This window comes from Pseudoliparis swirei, chromosome 8 (assembly GCF_029220125.1).
Source record: "Pseudoliparis swirei isolate HS2019 ecotype Mariana Trench chromosome 8, NWPU_hadal_v1, whole genome shotgun sequence".
NCBI classification, from domain to species: domain Eukaryota; kingdom Metazoa; phylum Chordata; class Actinopteri; order Perciformes; family Liparidae; genus Pseudoliparis; species Pseudoliparis swirei.
This window is the reverse complement of record NC_079395.1, coordinates 17,808,415-17,816,768: the sequence shown is the minus strand read 5'-3', so window position 1 is coordinate 17,816,768 and position 8,354 is coordinate 17,808,415. Positions and strand designations below refer to the sequence as shown.

The window sequence follows — 8,354 nt, the reverse complement described above, 5'->3', positions numbered from 1 at the left end:
CGAATGTCGTCATTCAACCGCTGGCTGTCGAGGTGGTGCCCAGCGAATAATGTGGGCTACGTAGACAACTGGAAGACTTTCTGGGAAAACCTGATCTGATGAGGAGACGGCATCCATCCCACGTTGGACGGAGCGCGTCTCATTTCTGCGAATATGACCAAGTTGATCACCGGACAGCCATATCTGTGACAACGTAGGGTTCATGTCATAAAGCAGAAACAGAGTAGCCCCACGCCCCTGTCACCCAGTGTCCCCCATAGCACATCCCCCCCCGGGGCCTCCCCCCCTCTCACCCAGTGTCCCCCATAGCACATCCCCCCCCGGGGCCTCCCCCCTCTCACCCAGTGTCCCCCATAGCACATCCCTCCCCCGGAGCCTCCGCCCCCTCTCACCCAGTCCCTCCCAGAGCTCCATAGAGACTGTGTCTGTCCCACGGCCACTTAAACTTAAATTAATTCTATCAAAAATAAGCAGAAGAGGAGTCGTACACAATAACCTTATACAAGTTAACACCATTATTTCAGCAGTGCAACAAAACAGGACTATTAAATGTGGTCTCCTAAATATTAGATCTCTGTCATCTAAAGCTGTGTTACTAAATGATTTAATATCAGGTAATCACATTGATTTATGTTGTCTAACTGAAACCTGGCTGAGCCATGAAGAATATGTCTGCCTAAATGAATCGACTCCTCCAAGTCATATTCCTCGAGGCACCGGTCGAGGAGGTGGAGTAGCAGCCATCTTTGACTCGAGCCTATTAATAAATCCTAAACCTAAATTAAACTACACCTCATTTGAAAGCCTTGTTCTTAGTCTTTCACATCAAACCTGGAAAACACTACAGCCAATTCTATTTGTGATTCTGTACCGGCCACCAGGTCCATATTCAGAGTTTATATCTGAATTTTCAGAATTTATATCAAGTCTGGTTCTTAAAACTGATAAAGTTATTATTGTAGGAGATTTTAATATTCATGTGGATGTTGATAATGATTGCCTTAGTGCTCCATTCATCTCATTGTTGGACTCGATCTGCTTCTGTCAGAGAGTACAGAAACCCACTCACAGCTTTGGCCACACGCTTGATCTTGTTCTTACTTATGGCGTTGACATCGAGCATTTGAAGGTCTTCCCACAGAATCCTCTTCTGTCAGACCACAACCTTATAACTTTTGAATTTATACTCCCGGAGTGTACACCGTTAGTCAAAGGTTTCTACACCAGATGTCTAACTGACAGTGCTATAGCTCAATTTAAAGAAGCGATTCCTTCTGCATTTGATTCAATACCACGTCTCAATATAACAGAGGACTCCTGGTCTAACTTTAGTCCGTCCCAGATTGATCATCTTGTTGATAGTGCCACAGGCTCACTGAGAATGACACTGGACTCGATAGCCCCTCTGAAGAAGAAGACAGTGAGGAAGAGGAGGTTTGCTCCCTGGTATAACCCTCAGACCCGCAAACTAAAGCAAACGTCACGAAAGCTTGAAAGCATATGGCGTTCAACTAATCTGGAAGAATCTCGCTTATTTGGCGAGATAGTCTTAAAACTTATAAGAAGGCCCTCCGTAATGCCAGAGCAGCCTATTACTCATCAGTAATGGAGAACAATAAGAACAACCCCAGGTTTCTCTTTAGCACTGTAGCCAGGCTGACAGAGAGTCACAGCTCTGTGGAGCCGAGTATTCCGATAGACCTCAATAGTAATGACTTTATGAACTGCCCTTAACCAGTGCCAATCTGTCCTCAAGTGTAATGGCCTTGAGGACAAGGGCTGTATGCCCTGGTGTATATTTAGATGGCTTTTCTCCCATCAACCGTGACCTATTATCTTCAACGGTTTCTACTTCTAACACGTCTACCTGTCTCTTGGACCCCATCCCGACGAGGCTGCTTAAAGACGTTTTGCCTTTAATTGGCAGCTCTCTATTAGATATTATCAATGTGTCTTTGTTAACAGGCCACATCCCACATTCCTTCAAAGTAGCTGTCATTAAACCTCTCCTGAAAAAGCCCACTCTGGATCCAGAGGTGTTGGCTAACTACAGACCGATCTCTAACCTCCCCTTCCTCTCCAAGATCCTTGAGAAAGTGGTCGCAAATCAGTTGTGTGAGTTTCTACATCATAATAGTTTATTTGAAGAGTTTCAGTCAGGATTTAGAAAACACCACAGCACCGAGACAGCACTGGTGAAAATTACAAATGACCTCTTAATGGCAGCAGATAAAGGACTCCTCTCTGTCCTGGTCTTGTTAGACCTTAGTGCTGCATTCGACACCATTGACCATGACATCCTATTACAGAGACTGGAGCAGTCGATTGGCATTTCAGGCACCGCACTAAGTTGGTTTAAATCCTATTTATCAGTTCGATCTCAGTTTGTATTTGTAAACGATGACGCCTCGATAACCACCAACGTTAGTCACGGAGTTCCACAAGGTTCTGTGCTTGGACCAATTTTATTTACCTTATACATGCTTCCTTTGGGCAATATTATCAGGAAACACTCCATAAACTTTCATTGTTTTGCAGATGATACTCAACTATATCTATCGATAAAACCAGAGGAGACCAACCAACTCAGTAAAATTTAAGCATGTCTTAAAGACATAAAAACATGGATGACCTGCGACTTCTTGATGTTAAACTCAGACAAAACCAAAGTAATTTTAATCGGCCCTGAGCACCTCAGAGATCAATTATCTGGTGAAGTGGTTTCTGTGGATGGCATTGCTCTAGCATCCAACACCACTGTAAAGAATATCGGCGTTATCTTTGATCGGGACTTGTCCTTCAACTCCCACGTAAAGCAAATCTCAAGGACTGCATTCTTTCATCTACGTAATATTTCAAAAATCAGGCACATCTTGTCTCAAAAGATGCCGAAAAATTGGTTCACGCGTTCGTTACTTCGAGACTGGATTACTGCAACTCCTTATTATCAGGCTGCTCTAATAAGTCTCTTAGGTCCCTCCAGTTAATCCAGAATGCTGCAGCTCGTGTTCTCACTAAAACTAAGAAAAGATATCACATTACTCCTGCACTAGCTGCTCTGCACTGGCTCCCCGTTTAATCAAGAATCACTTTTTAAATTCTTCTCTTAACCTACAAAGCCTTGATTGGTGATGCACCATCATATCTTAAGGAGCTTGTAGTACCATATTGCCCCACTAGAGTGCTGTGCTCACTAAATGCGGGGCTACTTGTAGTTCCTAGAGTCTTAAAAAGTAGAATGGGAGCCAGAGCCTTCAGGTATCAAGCTCCTCTTTAATGAACCAGCTTCCAATTTCAGTCCGGGAGGCAGACACAGTCACCTCATTTAAGACTTTCCTCTTTGACAGAGCTTATAGTTAGGGCTGAATCAGGTTCACCTGGTCCAGCCCCTGGATATGCTGCTATAGGCTTATAGCTGCTGGGGGACGTTTTAGGATGCACTGAGCTCTCCTCTTTTTTCTCTCCTTATGAATGAATTTTCATCTCTCCATCACACGTTACTAACTCTGCTTTCTCCCCGGAGTCCTTGTGACTTCACGTCTCATGGGGTCATCGGACTCTATGAGACGGCATAGATCCTATCTGCCTGATGGATCATCGAGGTCTGGATCGTGGAATTCCTGCTACCGACCACGCCACTGTCCTGTTGAGACTCCGCCCACTCCTCCTCTCTACCTCCATCTGCCTGATGGATCGTGGAGGTCTCCATCGTGGAATATGCCTACTACGAACTATTCATACACTCTGTCATATTCATTGAATGTATTTTAACTCTAAATCTGTCCTTCTGTACACATTACATCTATTGTTCTGTCCATCCTGGAGAGGGATCATCCTCTGTTGCTCTCCTGAAGGTTTCTTTCTTTTTCCCTGAAGGGTTATTTGGGAGTTTTTCCTGATCCGATGTGAGGTTTTGGGACAGGGATGTCTATGTGTACAGATTGTAAAGCACTCCGAGACAAATTTGTAATTTGTGAAATTGGGCTATACAAATAAACTGAATCGAATTGAAATCTCATGACAATTGAGAAAGTCAGTTGTGAGCATTTCCATCTCGAAGGATGAAGGTGCACAGAAGTAGGCAAAGTACTAGAATAACAAGCAAATATTGTATCTGTGGGAGGACAACAAAATGCTTTATTGAGCTTAAACATAGATGGGGAGAGCAGTTTAAACCCATGTTCCTGGTTCAGCTACGAGACATGGAGTCATTTCTGGAGACTCTCTCTGTCACAATGGAGGCTATTAAACAAATTGAAAGTCAATGACAAAACGTATGACCAGAGGGAGCACAGACTTTGTCAGTAATCCTTGACATGAACGTTACCAAGGAAAGTTCTGCTAGTTTTCTTAAGCTACTTGTTATCTGGCATAGAGTTCCGGCCCCGATTGCTGTGAGGTGGCTGCATGGTGGTGTAGAAACACCACCATGCAGCCACGCTTTGGTGCATGGGAAGTACAAAAACATGCAAGAGAAATACAGAAATGTAAACTACTCAACATAGTTGTGTCGTATGTTGTATAAAGAAGAAAGATATTAAATGAATATCAGAGTGGCTTTAGAAAAGGAAGATCCACAGCAGATAATCTCATTAACGTCAGTAACTAAATATAACCCTCAACATGAAGGAAGCGATGGCTTTAGTTTCCTTTGATGTTGAAAAGCGAATGATTCCATGTGGAGAGATGGACTGATAATTAAAATGAACATAGACACAGGTGGAAGCTTATATAACTGGACAATGGACCTCAGTATACAATCGGGTCAAACTGTTAGAGAAGATCCTTTAAATGAAGTTTATATGGCATTATATTTTTTACAACATTTTTTAATTCATAAGACTGTGGGATAAATGTGAGATATGCAACCTTAAAGAAACTGTTGAACATTTATTGATAAGAGTGCAGGAAGTTCAGCGTGGAAAGAGAAAGACTGAAAGGCAGGATGGTAACTATATGAAGTGTTTTTACATGTTTTACATATATCTTAAAAACAATATTACTGTCTTTAAAAGGAACATTTTCCTAAAGTCATAATGTTACACACTCCGGTACATTAGTTGGCGGTATGCACCTTAAACCTTAATTTGTAGTCCACAGATAAACTTCAGAAGAAGAAGAAGTCTGATGGCCTCTGCACCTGAGGCCGTCAACACACACCAGCTGAAAGAGGTTGTCTTGATGAAAGTTGCCCGGTAACAAGGAATAAAAACACCCCCCAGTGTCCAGAGCCAGCATCCAGTCATGATGGCTTTCTTTTGGCAGCGTGCACTGCTTGTGAGCCTGGCTGCTGCCATGTCGGTGTATGCAGGTAATATTGGAACAAAATGATGCACAAAGCTCTGTTATTGTGATCTAACTAAAGCTGTTTGAGTATCAACTTGTTTGTGTTGTGTCTCCTTCCAGACATGAAGCTGGACTGTGGAACCGACTCTGTGAGGCTGGTGTGGACGGAGGGCAGGTCCCGGGCTGATACCTCGCTCTTCCGTCTGGGTAACTGCTTCCCACCAGCTTCTCGGCCACGAGGCTTTTTCAGCGTGGACTTGACGACTGTAACTTCAGGAGAATTGTGCGTAGCACCTCCACATGTGTACCTGCAAACTGAGTCCACTGTACTTCCTGCAGCTTGGTGACATTTGTGTCTCTTGTAGGTAACTGGGGATCGCTTGATGTTCACCAATGATCTGACCTACAGTTCCTCTCCTGACTCTGTGGACTTCACTCGCCCCGTTGTCTGTGAATATGAGAGGTGGGTGTTCACACTACTTCAGCTTTGAGAGTTTGGTAACATGGCAGCTGTTTAACTCTTGCTGTGTGTTGCAGGCCTGAAGACTGGTACCATGCTTCATGCCCCAATTTTCAACACGTTTGGTCTGGGAGATCTAGAGTTCCACTTTGGCCTCATGAATGGTGGGTGTGACGCGTGACCTGACTGGAGATGGCAGCTCTCCCAGTGACTCCTGTAGCGTAATGACTCCTCTCCTGTTTACGGCTGTAGCTGACTTCTCCGGCCCCGCTGAATCCACCACCTTTCCTCTGGGCTCCTTTATCCCGATCATGGCTAGCGTGGTGCAGGAGACCCATCAGCCCTTGCTGCTGTTTCTTGAGGAATGCGTAGCGGCTACCACACCGGAGCTGCAGCCTGGAAGCACTTTGTACCCGATAATCGCCAATGAGGGGTAATCTGGTTTCACCGTTTAGCATTTTGTTGTCCAGAAATCAGACTTGACACTTTCTTTCTCCACCACACAGATGTCTTGTGGACAGTCTGGTATCGCGCTCCAAATTCGAACCAAGGCAAAAATCCTCTGAGCTCCGCCTTTCCCTTCAAGCCTTTAGGTTTGGTCTCGGTGAAGAGGTAACGATAACTTGTACACGTTCATTTTTAGAATCGGGGCTTTATTGGTAAAACTGGAAGCCAACTGCCCCTCAACCTCACTTCTTACTCACCAGGTGTTTATCCACTGTAAACTTGTGGCTTGGGATCCCAACGGTCAGGACAACAGCAAGAAGGCCTGTCACTATGACAACGAGCACGGGTAAACATGTCACTGAAAACATTCACAATGTTCTCTGGGTTCATCAGACTTGTGTGATGGAACCACTGACAATAATTTTCTGACATTCCTCTGACCCTCATGAACTCAGCTGGGAGCAGTTGGACAACTCTGCATCCCGCTATCTCTGTGCCTGCTGTGACTCTGACTGCAAGTCCAGGAGGGTCAGGAGTTTAGCATCAGGTATTGGTGACTTCTGCTATATCAACTCGTCTGGTTTGACTTGTACTTAAACCTTTTAACTTTAAACCAGGGAAGCGTGGTATGGAACAAAAAGCTGTCCTTGGACCTCTGACCATCACTGATGTGAATTATTGACTGACTCTCCAGGTAATTCTTGAATTTGACATTGAACTATGGATTAATCCTGAAGAACTATTTAACCCAGTCTTTTATGCTCCAACAGGAATGGATCCATTTGGCACACTGGCTCCTTCAATCTGAAATGGATTTTTATTCTTTGTTTTGTAAACTTCTAAAAGTGTAATGCCTCCCCAATGTTATTAAAGATAACTATACTCGAAAACTCTCTTGCTTATTGATGGTGTGTGTTTGCGTGATGTCCAGTATTTTTATAGTCATCTCTTAATTGGTAACTGCTTGACTTGCACAGCTTGTCATCACCATACACAACAGCTTTAACTAGATCTCAAATTCATCAGATTTGATTGAAGGGCTGCCATTGGAAACCTCTTAATCTTTGTCATGGTAAAATATTGAAGGCTTAATATGTTGCTCCTCAATACACATATCTAAATTGATGTATTTATATAATCCCACTGCATATTGTTTCTTCAATCAAGGGTCTTTCAAGGCTAAAAACAGCATTTTTACAAGGGGTTGACTAGCTTTCTGGACTAGGAACTAGATTGTATCACGATTCGGGCGGCTTTAGCTCAGTGGGGTAAGAGGGCCGTCCTGCAACCGCAGGGTTGTGGGTTCGATCCCCGTGCTCCCCATTAGTTGCAAGTCGAAGTGTCCTTGAGCAAGGCACTGAACCCCCAGTTGCTTCCCGGGCGCTTCACCGCAGCCCACTGCTCCTTAATAACTAAGGATGGGTTAAATGCAGGGAACTAATTTCCCCTTAGGGATTAATAAAAGTGTATATTCTTATTCTTATTCTTAAAGGCCGGCTCAGGAGGCATCAGACACGGCCAGTTCCAATGGACCTGAGACCAGAAGTCACCAAGACTCTGGATAGGAAGCAGAGTTAGTATGTGTGATGGAGAGATGTAAATTCATCCATAAGGGGGGTATAGGTGCAGAGTTTATCCTAAAACGTCCCGCAGCAAACTTGAGCCTATGGCAGCATATCTATGGGCTGGACCAGGTGAACCTGATTCAGCCCTAATTATAAGACTCAAAGTGGAAAGTCTTCAGTCTACTTATCACTCCCTCCAGGAATTAGACGCCACCGTTGTTCTTTTTCTTTACTGACATGTTTATTGGATGCGGGCGCACTTCGCCATCCTTCAATCCACCGTCGAACTGTACAAAATACATTTAACAAGGTTGACGTTGACATTACATAAAATACAGTTGACAAATATATGCGACGAAAACATTAACATAAAACATAAACGTACCTCACTGGCTGCACATAAACCACGAGGGAATGGGTCCACTTAAACATGTATTCTTCTCTTACTTGCACTTCCTAGCTTCACTTACTTGCACTTCCTAGCTTCACTTACTTACTCTTCCTAGCTTCTCTTACTTGCTTCACTTACTTACTCTTCCTAGCTTCACTTACTTGCACTTCTAGCCTCAACCACATGTTCACCTGCGATTGTTGCA

At 43.9% G+C, this 8,354-nt stretch overlaps 1 pseudogene; it reads left to right on the top strand.

Annotated features, from left to right (window-relative positions):
• The first annotated feature begins 5,229 nt into the window (after positions 1-5,229).
• On the top strand, positions 5,230-6,875 carry LOC130198464 (zona pellucida sperm-binding protein 3-like; annotated as a pseudogene).
• The last annotated feature ends 1,479 nt before the right edge of the window (positions 6,876-8,354 follow it).